The sequence below is a fragment of the Lathyrus oleraceus genome, chromosome 5, assembly GCF_024323335.1.
Source record: "Lathyrus oleraceus cultivar Zhongwan6 chromosome 5, CAAS_Psat_ZW6_1.0, whole genome shotgun sequence".
In the NCBI taxonomy this organism is placed as follows: domain Eukaryota; kingdom Viridiplantae; phylum Streptophyta; class Magnoliopsida; order Fabales; family Fabaceae; genus Lathyrus; species Lathyrus oleraceus.
The window spans coordinates 458785800-458801640 of record NC_066583.1 but is presented as its reverse complement, the minus strand read 5'-3'; positions in this window follow the sequence as shown (position 1 = coordinate 458801640).

Here is a 15841-nt window from a genome sequence, read left to right as displayed (position 1 = left end):
CTAGGGTAGTAATCAAACTATTTAAAAACTATATATTCCCTAGATTTGGAACACCACGTTTAGTCATAAGCGATGGAGGATCACACTTTATATCGAGAATATTTGACAAACTTTTAAGAAAATATGGAGTTAGGCATAGAGTAGCAACACCATACCATCCACAAACTAGTGGCCAAGTAGAAGTATCTAATAGGGAGATAAAACAAATCCTAGAGAAAACTGTTTCTATTTCTAGGAGAGACTGGTCTCAAAAGCTTTAAGAAGCATTATGGGCCTATAGAACCGCTTTCAAAACCCCTATAGGAACTACTCCTTATCAACTAGTTTATGGAAAATCCTGTCACTTGCCATTTGAGTTAGAGCATAAAGCCTATTGGGCCATTAAAACTTTGAATTTAGACTACCTAGCCACTGGAGAAAAGCGTACCCTAGACATTCATAAATTAGAAGAACTTAGGCAATCTGCCTACGAAAATGCAAAAATATATAAAGAGAGGACAAAAGCCTATCACGACAAAATAATAGTAAAGAAAAACTTCAATGTAGGCGATTTTGTTCTCCTTTTCAACACTAGGTTACGACTCTTCCCTGGAAAGCTACGTTCAAGATGGACTGGTCCTTTCGAAGTATCCAAGATTCTGAGATCCGGAGCCATAGAAATCAAGAACCAAACCTGTATCCCATTCATTGTAAATGGACAAAGACTGAAGCTCTACGAAGGAGGAGACATTCCAATATACTACTCAAGCTACACCCTGATTGATCCACCAATTCCTACAACTACAGGTGTATAAATTCTAATCGTCAAGCTAATGACGTTAAACAAGCGCTGCGTGGGAGGCAACCCATGGTTTTTCTTTTCATTTTACTTTTTTTTCGCATTTATTTACATTTTTTATTTTTATTTTATTTTATCTTATTTTGCATTGAGACTAAGATTTGAATGGTTTGCATTTTCAGGATCACTTTCCTAACTTTTACAGGATGTAGGGTTTTGATGACATGCATGTTGCCTATAGAGACAATGCTCAGAGGGAGCACTACATTACTTTGTATCAGCGCCCTATGGCACCCATACGTTACCCTGATCAGCACTGTATGGGGCACTGGGTATCGAGTCGAGTATCTGATTCCTTAGCCACCAGCTTCACTGGGACGAATTCGCTGATGACTTGAGTAACACATATAGGAACCTGACTTTGGAATTCCTGAGTTCATTCGACTATGACTCGTATTCTGGACCAGATGGGTATGCTGCTTTCAGACTTTTCGGAGTTGAGTACTCCTTCAGCCAGAAAGAGTTCGGCGACCTGTTGGGTTTCCAGACCACTCCTGGTGCTATCCCGGAGACACCTATGGGATATTTCCTGGGTAAGGAAGTGGAGAAGTTTGGAGTGATATATCAAGTGGCGGAAGCCAGGATCCATCTACGCAGTTATCTTATGTCATACATAATCCAGGCTTCAGATATTTTCAGATGATATTAGCACATTCCTTCCTGGGAAGACCGGATGCAGAGACACTACTGAGTGAAGAGGAGATCTTCCTATTATTTTGCGCATCCCAGTCTCTCCTAGTAGCATGTGGGAACTTTTTATTGAACAATCTCAGCGGTATCTCTAGATCCACCGAAGGAGTCATCCATGTTGGTGGAATCATTACACAGATTGTTGTCGCTCTAGGTCTGTCTCGCAAGCTGTCACATCTTCGGATCTACTGTGGATACACTACCATGGACATCGATTTCTGTTTAACCAGAGGATTGATGAGGAGAGCTTCTTTCCACCCATGTCAGTTCCGATTGCTACTCGACAGTGAGGCTATCCATTACTTCACATTGCCAGACCCTATGATGACTAGTGTGCATGATCCAGTAAATTGGAGTTATGCTCTAGAGGGCCAGGGAGAGACCGTCGAGGCATCGAGATGACCACCCGCTGCTGAATACACGCCTACACCACCATCTCTTAGAATCACTGTTTTCTCTAATAATCATTCATTACAGACACCCGACATACGCACCCAGATTGCTGAGTGCCGTAGAGAGATTGCAGAGCTTAGACAGGAAGTGGCGGACCTAACTTTACAGATGGGAGTGTCTGATCTCACCCATGCTACTGAAGCCGATTGTCTATATCAGGAGATCGCAGAGCTCAGGAAGGAGATAGCCGTGCTTCGTGGATCCACTCAGGCAGACGACACCCCTAATACCTGATCTCACCATTTCATTTTATTTCTCTTTTATCTATTTATCGTATTTGCATTACTCAATTTATATTATCGCATTTGGAATATTATATAAACTACTACTATACAGTAGTATTTCCTTTTTATCTATATATATTTTATATTTATTTTATTTGCATTTTAATTTTTCACTTATTTATTTATTTATATTTAATTTCTGTTTTTGTTTTTGTTTCAGTTTCACTTTTTATTTTCGTTTTTACTTTTATAAAATTATGCAAGTCAAAGAAACTAGGAGAGTCACAAGACAAATGCTATCCAGACCCCTCAAAGCCAAAAGACTAGAGAAGCCCAAACCAAAGGACCAAAATCCGGCCCAGCCAGATTTTGCCTTGTGGCGCCCGCCATAGGACCTGTGGCGCCCGCCACAGCGTCTGTAAATGGTCGGGGAAGACCCCTTTTCTTCACCATTTTTGCAACTTACAACCTCCCAAACCCATTTTTTCACCTTGGAAAAACATCCTTGAACCCACAAAAAGCTCATACTTTCCTAACCACCATACCACACAAATCATTATTCCACTTTCCATTTTCAATTTCATCCGTCGGATTTTGTAAAAATCTAACCTTTTCACCAACCACTTCATCTTCTTCATCCACTTTTCAAGAGAATTCAAATGGAGTTCAACGGATTCATTCTTCGAGGAGGGAAACCGAGGGAGAGACAAAGAAAAATCATTGAACGGTTGCCCGACAAGGTATGTTGACGAAAATTGTCTCTATACTTTAGGTATCTACCATAGCGTTTTTCATTTATTAGACAACTTAGGTTTGCATAATTTCTTTACAAACAAAGAACCCACCTATGAGCGGTTGACAATCGAATTTTTAAGTTCCTTAATTTATATTGTCAACCCTAACACTGCTAGCACAGTCGGTACTGTCAAATTTAGAATGTTTGCTGTTGAATACCAATTCAGTACCGATGAACTAGCCAGCCTATTAGGGATCCCTCATGGGGAAGGTGCTATTTGTGAGGCCCCTTTGGATTCCGAATGGTCTGTTGAGGTATTTTCCTTCTGGGAGCGTTTATCAAACACTTCCATAAACTCTTTTGAAGGAGTTCTTGCCTCAACTATCCATAACCCGACCATCAGAGTTTTTAGATATCTGTTGGCATGCACTATTTTTGGCCGGGAGAATCCAAATAAGGTTAACGCTAGAGAGCTTCTATATTTGCAAGGAAGCCTCACAAATAGGCGAATTAATTCGGTTCTGTTCATGCTCGCCCATATGATTTTAACTCTGAATAAGGCGGGACCGATTTCTTTTGGCGGTTTGATTACGTCTATTGCTCGGGCACTTAACCTGAACAATGAGATGGATACCCTAGACCCCTTACCTCCTCGCACAATTAACTTAAAATTTCTGAGAGACATGAAATTGTGCCGTTCAAGGAGAGAAGGAGGTTATACACTTATGATTCATGGTGTAGCCATCCCATCTGTTATTCTACCTTGCACTAGACGTACAAATATACGTGATGAGAGGAATTGGACCTACGATTTAGATGCTCCACCTGTTTTGGGTCCTCTTCCTCCTAACATTCCTGATGAGGCGGGACCAGACACTGATGATGAATATGATCGGCGAGAGAGATCTCCCGTACCCCATGTGTCCCCCCATCATCCTTCACCACCACACACCGCACCATCTTCTTTTTCTGCAGGTACCACTCCTGGCTTCTATATTACAGAGGAGATGTGGCGAGACCACATGGCTAGAGAGCAAAGGCGTGACGACCTACTCTCCACCCTCCAGCAACAAATGACAAATAATATGAACTTCATGCAAGAATCGCAGCGGAGGACAGACAGGTCCTACGACACTGTTCTACAGTCCCTGCAGGTGATTACAAATACACAAGCCCGTCAGCAACAACACAACCAGCGACACATGGCACTCATCGAAGCTACTCAAGGTTCCATTCTAAGTAACCTTCGAGAGGTGAGGACCGCTCAGGATGCCCTGGAGGCGAGGATGGATCAGAGAGACCGTCGTCGTACCCGATCCCGTCGTCCACCTCAGGATGGCGAGGGCACTAGTGGTCAGCAATAGGTTGCCAGGTAACCCTTCCTTATCTTATTTCGAAACATTGGGGACAATGTTCGATTTAAGTGTGGGAGGAGCATTTATCGTTTTCCTTTTATTTTTATTTGCTGTTTTTAGTTGTTTATTTGGTGTTTTTAGTTGTTTAATTTCCCTTTTTAGTTGTTTATTTTTCGTTTTAGTATAATGCATGAGCCTGACGAGTCACCGAATATAGTAAATCTTTAGTACAATCCTACCTCCCCATACCTTTAGCCCCACCAAAAAATTTTTGCAAAAGAAAACAGTGTTATTCCGAAAGTTTTCAGGTTCTAAAGACATGTTTTGAGTAAGGATGCGGTGACTTGGGAGAACTTTGCGAAACATCAGTATCTATTTTAGCACCATAAGCTTCGTAAATATAGGAATCATTCCCGAAACCCCATATACCATGGCCTTAATCATCATTTCCGTATGAGTCCTCAGTAGTTTATCCTAGCGGTCAGCTCCGGCCTACGCATCCTCTACGTAGGGGACCAATGCAAATAAGTGAATGATCCAGAAAAACAAAAAAATAAAAGAAAGCAAAAAGGCAACTCCGGTATAGGTGACCCTCACAAAGTCATTTAAACCAAAGGATTGTAAAAATTGCTACAAAAAGAAAAAGACAAAGAAAAAGAAAAGCAGTACCCACTGTTGGTTAGTTCAGAAGTATCTGGCACTGAACTCGGTAGGGCGGATTACGATCCGAGCCCCCACAACTACAGTTGGGTCCAATAAAAGGGTTTACACATATTTATGTGCCAGAAAACCCATGCTCAGATCATAATCACTAACAGGCCACTCTACTATGAAGCATGTACGGATAACTGGCCTAATGTGATTGCGCCTGAATGAAAAGGACACAAAAGAGATGAAGAGGCAGGCCTAGGTATTGTGGGAGAATATGGGTTGCTTTATATAGGAATGAAGTTTATGTCCGTATTCGCGGATTAGTGTCATCATGATACCCTTAGTTCACTCAGTTAGTACCTATCACTGCATCCCGACTTGAACTTAGAATTTTTACCAGAAGCACTCGTTTACACCAGTTTTTCTTTTATGAGCTTTATAATGTTTTGCTTGAGGACAAGCAAAGGTTTAAGTGTGGGAGAGTTTGATCACACTAAAATTTACGTATTTTCGACTCCGACTTCACATGCATTCTAGCTGTTTTATTATCATTTTGTTGTGTTATTACTGTGTTTTCCTTTGTTTTCAGGTTTTTACTTTAATCGGAGCCCCGATCGAGAAAAGGAGCGAAAAAGGGCTAAAAACCCTAAAATTCAGCATTTTGTGCTTATGGCCTACCTAATGGCGGGCGCCAGAGACCAAGCCATGACGTGTCAAACTCAACTTCCCTCAACTCACACGTTTCCCCACTACATCCACTAAGGTGCCTCGCTTTGGCCTTGTGGCGGGCACCATGGCCTTGTGGCGGGCGCCACAAGAGGAAAACCGGTTCCCTCCTATTTTCAAGTTGAAGGGCATCCAAGTCATTTCCATCTTTTTACTTGCTTATAAATAGAGACGCGAATTCACTTTTACAATCATCCAAACTTAGAGCAGAGGCAAACTCAGAAGCAACTTTGTTTCACTTAGGCATATATTCAGTATTTTATAGTGGTAATCGCTTCGCATTGGAGTGTTACCACAATTGTGTAATCAAGTCTGTGATAGAGTCTGTAATCGAGTTTGGAGCACTTTGGAAGGAAGTTAATCCTGCCGCCATTTTCTTTTCCGCATTGCAATTTACTCATCCCTCCGATTGGAGCAGGTTTTTATTACTCGCCTTTACTTTATTTATTTCCCGCACTCGCTTTAAATTATTTATTTCCCGCACTCGCTTTTACTTTATTTATTTCTCGCACTCGCTTTAAATTATTTATTTCCCGCACTCGCTTTACTTTATTTATTTCCTCGCACTCGCTTTAAATTATTTATTTCCTCACACTCGCACTACTTTTATTTACTTTTCGCACTCACACTACTTTTATTTACTTTCCGCACTCACACTACTTTTATTTACTTTAATTCACTTTTACTTTACCATGTCTAACTAAATTTATAAGGTTAGAATGTAAGGATCGTAATTAAACCGATAATCCGTACCATTGTTCGTAGAAACACTTAAGGGCTATTTTAACTTTCAACTTAAGTTTTCCCGCACTTCAATCCCGTTGGGTAAGATCGAAAGCCGTCCAACGTCTTTTTAAACTTAATTGTTTTTAACTATTTCAAAAACAGCGAAAGCGCTTTGTCTAGTTCATTAGGAGTTTTTAACATTAAGAAGAAAAGAGATTTTAAAACTATTTTCGGACGCGTATAAGTTTAGAGTCCGGTTCATAAGAACCACTTTTGGTTAAGAAATCCAGGTTATGATACTTTTCAACTTAGTCAAGATACTATATTTCTTAAAAATAGGTTTACTACTCTAACGCAATGTGCGCCTTTTTATAAGTGACAATAAGAGGGTTTGATTAGGGAGTACAACTCGGTTCTGAATACGCGAAAGCGACAATTCCCGTTAAATTAGTTCTTTTCAAAGTAGGAAACATTGCCCATAAGTAGCTCTATTAGCAAGTACTTGGATTATCCATTGATTACGTGAATTGCATTCGACCCTGTCTTTATCAATCATAAATCTATTTCAATTCTTTACTTTTCATTGCACACTACAAAAACACTTATTTCGATTGCCTTTGATAAACACCATAACGACAGATAACGATAGATTGACACTTGGTCTCTGTGGATTCGATAATCTTTTATATTACTCTGACGTGTTCGTATACTTTCGAAAAGCACGCATCACTGGTGCAAGGTGTGTGTGATTTCTGAGCAAATGCAGCTGTATATATAGCCAAATCCATGTGATATTTGCACACTCTTTTCAACCTTCCAAATTTGGCAAATGATGAAAGCATGGTGCATCGGCGCATATATACCCATGAAATGATAGTTTGAAAGTCCAAATGAATGATCAGATGCTTTGGAGATGGATTGGAATGCAAGGCAATTGTGCATTATCACTTGAAGATTGATCCATGCCAAATGATATCAACCTGTTTAAGCCATGCGCAGCCTATGCATTTCTCATCCAAAATGCATGAATTTTAGCTCTTTGGAAAGGTGAGATCAAGAGGAACAAGTTTTATGTTGAACACTTTTTAATTTGGAGCTTGGAACTTGGAGAATTTTGAGGTGGAAGTTTGGAAAAATTTGACATATCAAAAAGTTTCTAAGTGTCAAGCCATATGTCTCAATATTCCACCTTGTTTAACTTTTTAGAGGAGCTTCAAATGAGAAACATGTCTTAATCAAAGTTGTAGCTCTCTCAAAGACCTTCAAAATGGTCACCAGTTTCATGTCATTTAGATTTGAAATTATAGAGTTATGCATTTTTGAAGTTTGGCAAAATCACTTGATCAATGGTATAGGTCAAAAGTGACCTATAATGTTGCCTCATATCACATGTTCAAAGAAGTTGAATTTGCTCCCACTCCAAACATAAACGTTTAATTAGACACATTGAATTTGATTGTGCAACTTGGAAATCTTTCATCTCATAAAAATTGAGCAAGTTATGGCCTTGGGAAGTTGACTTTCAAATTAGGGTTTAGACAAAATGACCTATAATGTTTCAACATAGAAAATGATTTTCCAAGAAAAACTAGCTCTAGGTATCAACATGAAAGTTGTTTAGAATATCATTTAGAGTAAGTTTTCTCTTGGAATCATTTTCATATAGTGAAAATTATAGGAGATAGGGTTTGGGGAGACCCAATTTTGATCAGATGAATTCATCTGGCCAACCACCATCAACCAACTTGCTAATTTCCAATTCTCTTGACTTTCTTGGCTCATGGTAGATCATATATGCATAATATAATGAAATTTGAAGTGTCCCTTGAGAAATTTGATCAATTGGCGAGATAGCTTGTTGGAGAAGTTACTCAAGATACCCATTCAAACTAGGGTTTCCAAGGCAAATCACCCCCAAACTCTTGAAGAAAACTTGATCAATATAACATGAAGAAACATTTGGGACTCATATATGATGCTTATAACCATTCTTGAATCAATTCTTGGTTGTGCTCTTTGTTCATGAGGGTCTCAAAACCCTAGATGTGATCAATGAATCAATGAGATCATGCCCTGCCTACAAAAGAGTTAGATAGATACAAAGACATATTTTTGGCATTTTAGTTAGTAAAATGATAATATAGAAGTATGATATAATAAAAAAGTACTTGGTGATCTCTCCCAAAACAAACCCAATGAAAGAGGGGTAAGGAGGATGCCAAAGTGTGATCCCAATGCTAATGCATATGATGAAATTGCATGAGGGATCTTAGGGTCAAAATTGGGGTCTTACAGCTGCCCCTATTTAAGGACATTCTAACTGAGGAGGAGAAGGTTAAAATTTTCGTGTCGACTCAGTAGAATAGGCTTAAATAACAACATAGAGAAACAAATTTTGGTCCCTAAGAGACCTCATGATGCATATGATATGAATGCAAAAGTTAATACTCTGTGAGGAAATATTGCCACAAAGAAGAAAAGAAATCAGAGAGACCGAAAGTCCGCAGGAGCATAATGCATTCCACAAGGAAAACTCGCTGGGGAGACAGAGACTCTGGGGAGACAAAAGGAGTTATGCATAGGCCAGGCTACAACTTAAAACTACTAGGAGACTATAGGGATTCCATACAAAATGGAAAGACTCAGCCGGGGAAACAAAAACATATGTAGGGGATACAAATAAATCAGGATAAAACTGAAGTACTCGACTCACGCTGGAGAGTGGAAAGCGATTTCACTAAGGAAATACACACTCGACTCAACTGGGGAAGAAATAAACTTCCAACACAGGAGGAGTAGAAATCTACTATCTACTACCTGTTACTAGGTAAGGAGATAATAAAGATCTGACAGAGAGAACATCCGTCATCCGTTAGGATGAACATATCAAGGATGACTCGTTGGGAACCGTCATGAGGGAATATTCATTACCGGTTACTGGGTAAGAATGGCCTTGCTGGGGAAAACTGCAGAAAATAGGTTTTACAACTACCAATTACTGGGCAGAAGACCAAAAAGGTGAGAGTATCCGTCATCGGTTAGGATGAACATATTAAGGATAAACTCGACAGGGAAGAAAATCCGTCATCGGTTAAGATGAACATATCAAGGATAGACTTGCCTGGAAAAGTCAAGGAGGATATCTGTCATCGATTAGGATGAACATATCAAGGATATACCAACTGAACAAAAGGGGAGTAATTACATCTATCGAAAACTGGATAGAAAACCGTCTGAGAGAGAGTCCGTCACCGGTTAGGATGAACATATCAAGGATCAACTCTGCGAGGGGACAAAGATGGGATTTACAACTACTGACTATTGGGTAGAAGACCAAATCAAAGAGAAAATCCATCATCCGTTAGGATGAACATATCAAGGATAGACTCTGAAAAGGGGACCAAAAGTAGGGATTACATCTATCGGTTACTGGATAGAATACCAAAGAAGAGAAAATCCGTCACCGGTTAAAGTGAACATATCAAGGATAGACTCTGATGAGGAGATAAAATAGGAATTATATCTATCAGTTACTGGATAGAATACCGAAAAGAGAGAAAATCCGTCACCGATTAAAATGAACATATCAAGGATAGTCTTTGCACAGGGGAAGAAGTAGGATTTACAGCTACCGGTTACTGGGTAGAAGACCAATCAAAGAGGAAATCTGTCATCGGTTAAGATGAACATATCAAGGATTAACTCTCTGAGGAACAAAAATAGGGATTACAACTACCTTTTTATTGGATAGAATACCAAAGGAGAGAATACCTGTAACTGATTAAAGTGAACATATCAAGGATAGACTCCTGCGGGGGAAAGAAAGATATCCGTCATCGGTTAGGATGAATATATCAAGGATATACTTCCGGGGGACTCCACTGGGGATCCTGCTGAGGAGAAAAAGGGTACTTTTGCCGGGTATTTGGGCAAAAAGTAACAAACTGCAAACTAAGAAGAATATTACCAGTTACTGGGTAATAGAATCTTAGGGGACCAAGATATCTATCTAGGTAAGAGCTAGAAAGAAAACGGTCAAATCAAGACTCAACCCAATGAGGACATAACTCAAGGGGAGTAATTCCATCCAGAAAATTTGCTGGAGAGGAAACTGAAATAACGACCATCCACGAGGAAACAAACTCAATGGGGAAACAGAGAAAGGTTAAAGTCTTTTCTGCTTAGAGGCTGACACTCTACAATTGAAAGAGGACAGACACCAGATTTGGTATGGGGATGAAGTACCGCCATAATAGAGAATGATAATCTCAAACAGATCAAATATGAAGATGCAGGATGTGCAAATCATGAAATTATATGAATGTATATGTATATGCATGGTGATTATGCTGACAAAATGATCACGAAAGATACAGAGGTGTCGCAAAGAGATTAAACCACCGGTACAATCCTCGGCCGATCCACAAATCATGGAGACACACCGCTGGAGAACAGGGAGATCAACATCCCAAAGGCTCAAACCCGACTAGGGAAGGAGACCTGCTGAAGATAAAGCATCCAAACTGTAGGGAATTTTAGGTCAAACCATAAAAGTGGGAGACAACCCTACTGGGGAAGAAGTCAAAAGCTGCTCAGGAACCAGGAGGAAACTCAGACTGGGAGCGAAGATACAACGATTGGTGGGTTCACTAAGGCGTTCTACCGGGGAAAGATCAGGCATCTCTGATGACGATCTAACTGCTGAGGAAAAACGAACTCTACTGGGAAGGCCGAAACTCTGTTGGGGACAAGGACACACCGCAACCAACTCAGTTGGGGAAAGAAATAAGCTCCACTAAGGGTCAAATACTCTTCCCAGGAACTGAATCAACACAAACTTCCAGGGATACCCAAAGAGTTAACTGTTTGGGGAACCTCAGATGCTTCGCACTTAGGAACTTGCTTCTTACTGAAATGCTGTTGATATTCTTTTTACTTGCTTTGGAAAATTTCTTGCTTTTATATTTTAAAAACTTGATTTTGATTTAAAAATTTAATTTCAAAATGATCATAATAAAATTTAAAACTATTGGCTAAAGTAAATAAGAATTGAAACAATTGGATAAAGCTCAACTTTATTTAATAGGATGGTAGTCTGTAAATGACAAGACTCCATAGATTTTACAAAGTTGAAAATGGCAATTTACATGGAAAAGGGGTACATTGAATACAAATTATCCTTAATCCTTCTACCAACTCTTGATATCCACTGTACTCTTGACCACTGCTGGCGATGAATTGATGTCAGCCCTTGTGCTCAAACAAGTCTTCAAAATCACTAAAGATCAGCAGAATGCAGTTACTTGCCATAATCCCTAATTTTTACATAAGTTGCCACAAGGTGGGGTACTCAACTTATCAAGAAATTTTATTTTGTTTTTATGTCTCTAATTTTTGCCTGGATCACCCTTTCAGGTTTTCAATCCACTGAGACGCTCATTTTTGCCTAAGCCGCCCTTTCGGGTTTTCAACTTAGCGAGATGTTCTTTTATTTTTATTTTTTAGGCGAAGTATTTCTTGACTGCACCTGCGTTCACAGGACGAGTGAACTCTTCACCATCCATAGTTGTAAGAATCAATGCACCGCCTGAAAAAGCTCTCTTGACAACATATGGGCCTTCATAATTGGGAGTCCATTTTCCTCTGGAATCTGGCTTAAATGTCAAAATCTTCTTGAGCACAAGGTCTCCTTCTCTAAACACTCGAGGTTTGACCTTCTTATCAAAAGTCTTCTTCATTCTCTGCTGATATAACTGACCATGACACATGGCAGTCAACCTCTTCTCTTCTATTAAATTCAACTGGTCAAACCTGGTCTGACACCATTCTGCTTCAGTCGACATGGCTTCCATGAGCACACGCAACGAAGGAATCTCAACCTCTACGGGGAGCACTGCTTCCATACCATAAACAAGAGAGAAAGGGGTTTCCCCTGTTGAAGTGCGGACGGATGTACGATACCCATGTAAAGCAAATGGGAGCATCTCATGCCAATCCTTGCACGTGACAACCATCTTCTGGATAATCTTCTTGATATTCTTATTCGCAGCTTCAACAGCCCCATTCATCTTGGGTCTGTAGGGAGAAGAATTATGATGTGCAATCTTGAAGTCTTCGCAAAGAGCTTCCACCATATTGTTATTCAAGTTCGATCCATTATCAGTAATGATCTTACTTGGCACACCATAACGGCATATAATCTAATTCTTGATAAACCTTACAACGACTTGCTTGGTTACATTTTCATATGATGTCGCTTCAACCCATTTTTGAAGTAGTCAATTGCCACCAAAATGAAACGATATTCATTCGAAGCTTTGGGCTTAATCATCCCAATCATATCAATTCCCCACATGGAGAAGGGCCATGGGAAGGAGATAACATTCAATAGTGTCGGAGGAACATGAATCTTATCAGCATAAATTTGACACTTGTGGCATTTCTTCACAAACTTGCAACAATCAGATTCCATTGTTATCCAATAGTAACCTGCTCGCAACATCTTCTTCGCCATTGCATGTCCATTGGAATGAGTACCAAAGGAACCTTCATGCACTTCGGTCATCAACAAGTCTACTTCGTGTCTATCCACGCATCTGAGCAAAACCATGTCGAAGTTTCTCTTGTATAGTATATCATCATTCAAGTAGAAATTACCGGCTAATATTCTCAAAGTATTCTTATCTTTCAATGATGCCCTGGGCGGGTAAATCTGACTTTGGAAGAAACACTTGATATCGTAATACCACGACTTCTCATCTTTGATCTCTTCAATAGTAAACACATGAGCTGGCCTGTCAAGACGCATCACAGATAAATTAGGAACTTCATTCCAATACTTCACTATAATCATTGACGCCAACGTTGCAAGAGCATCTGCCATCCGGTTTTCATCTCGAGGGATATGATGAAATTCAACCTTTGTAAAGAAAGTTGAAATCCTCCTCGCATAATCTCTATACGGTATCAAACCGGGTTGATTCTTCTCCCATTCTCCTTTGATTTGATTCACAACCAAAGCCGAATCACCTAAGACATCCAAATACTTGATTCTGAGATTCATGGCCTCTTCAAGCCCCATAATGCAAGCTTCATATTCTGCCATGTTGTTTGTACACTTGAAAGTCAATCTAGCTGTAAATGGTAAATGCGTGCCTTGACGAGTAATAATCACTGCCCCAATGCCATTTCCATACTGATTAACAACTCCATCAAATACCATGCCCTAATGGGAACCAGGTTCTGGCCCTTCTTCTAGCAATGGTTCATCACAATCTTTCATTTTCAAGTACAAAATCTCTTCATCAAGGAAGTCATACTGTACTGACTGATAATCTTCAATTGATTGGTGAGCCAAGTGGTCAGCCAAGATACTACCTTTGATCGCTTTCTAAGATCGGTATTCGATATCGTACTCTGATAACAACATCTGCCAACGGGAAATCCTCCCAGCTAAAGCAGGCTTCTCAAATATATACTTGATTGGATCCATTTTGGATATCAACCAAGTGGTATGATTTAACATATATTGCAAATTCTTTCTTCCCAGTCTCATCTTGCTGACCTAGAACACAACCCATACTATCTTCGAGCACAGTCAAATACATGATCAATGGTCTTCCTTCAACAGGTGGAGACAAAATAGGAGGTTCAAGTAAATATTCCTTAATACTGTCAAATGCTTTCTGGCAATCTTCGGTCCAATCACAAGATTGATCTTTCCAAAGAAGCTTGAATATAGGCGCACATGTGGCAGTCATGTGGGAAATGAATCTGGAAATATAATTCAAGCGGCCGAGAAAACCTCTGACTTGCTTCTCAGTTTTGGGCGCAGGTATCTCTTGTATTGCTTTGAGCTTGGCAGGATCAACTTCAATACCCTTCTCGCTGACAATAAAGCCCAACAACTTACCAGAACAAACACCAAAAGTACACTTATTAGGATTCAAGTGGAGTTTATACTTCCTCAAATGCTGGAATAACTTCAACAAATTCTCAACATGTTCCTCTTCATCAATTGATTTAGTAATCATGTCATTGACATACACTTCAATCTCTTTATGCATCATATCATGAAAAAGAGTAGTCATTGCCCTCTGGTAAGTTGCACCAACATTCTTTAGACCGAAAGGCATCACTCTATAACAGAATGTTCCCCAGGGTGTAACGAATATGGTCTTCTCCATATCCTCAGGTGCCATCTTAATCTGATTATATCTGGAAAATCCGTCCATAAACGAAAAGACTTTGAATTTAGCAGTATTGTCTACCAACATATCAATGTCTGGTAGAGGGAAATCATCTTTCGGACTGGCTTTATTCAAATCTCTATAGTCAACACACATGCAGACTTTTCCATCTTTCTTTGGCACTGGCACGATATTGGCCACCCATTGCAGATACTCAGCGGTCACAAGGAAACCAACATCAATCTGCTTCTGAACTTCCTCTTTGATCTTCACAGCCATATCGGGATGCGTTCTTCTCAGCTTCTGCTTGACTGGTGGACATTCTGGTTTCAACGACAATCTATGCTCCACAATATCAGAATCCAACCCAGGCATGTCTTGATAGGACCAAGGAAACACATTTGAATACTCTCGAAGAAGATCAATCAACCCCTTCTTAGCATCTAGACACAGTCGAGACCCAATCTTGACTTCCTTCACATCATCCTCGGAACCCAAGTTGACTAGCTTAATCTGCTCTTCAAATGGCTGAATAATCTTTTCATCTTGCTCAAGAAGACGAGACAATTCATCACTCACTTCTACATCATCTTCCTCCTCAGCCTTGAATACAGGGAATTCAAATTTTGGAGAAGGAGAAGGATCATTGTATTCAATGGGGTTAGGAACCAACCTGCATAATGATTTGATATTTTGATTTTAGAGAAATGAATTTGTGACCAAATATTATGCAGATGGACAATTATATTATTTCTTTATGTTTTTTGTGATTACCAATTTCAGAATAAAGCAAAAAGTAAAAACAAAACATCAAAGATGTGGATGAATAGAATTAATTTTATTGATGATCAATTTAAAAATGCCCAAACAATGTTCACTTCTCCCTTAGGCATAAGAGACGGATTTTGAAAATATAACAGCAATTACTTAGATTGATGCAAAATAACAGGAATATCAACAACAGTCCAATTGTTGCATGTCTGTCCATGTGTCACAAAGTTGGTGCAGTCTTCCTCTTCATTGTCCTCTAGCACAGCAGCTAAGTGTTGTTCATTCCCATGAATGAACCCTCCTCTACGGAAGCTGAGTTGCATCTCTTCAGATCTAACGGTTGACGAGCCCATATGGATCCCCAAACCAGTTCTTCCTTTGTTGTCGGCGACCTCTACCACGCGCCTCCACTGATCAACAAGACCTTCCTCAATAATTCACTGCGCATCTTTCAGAGAGGACATAGGTGCCCCAACTCTCTT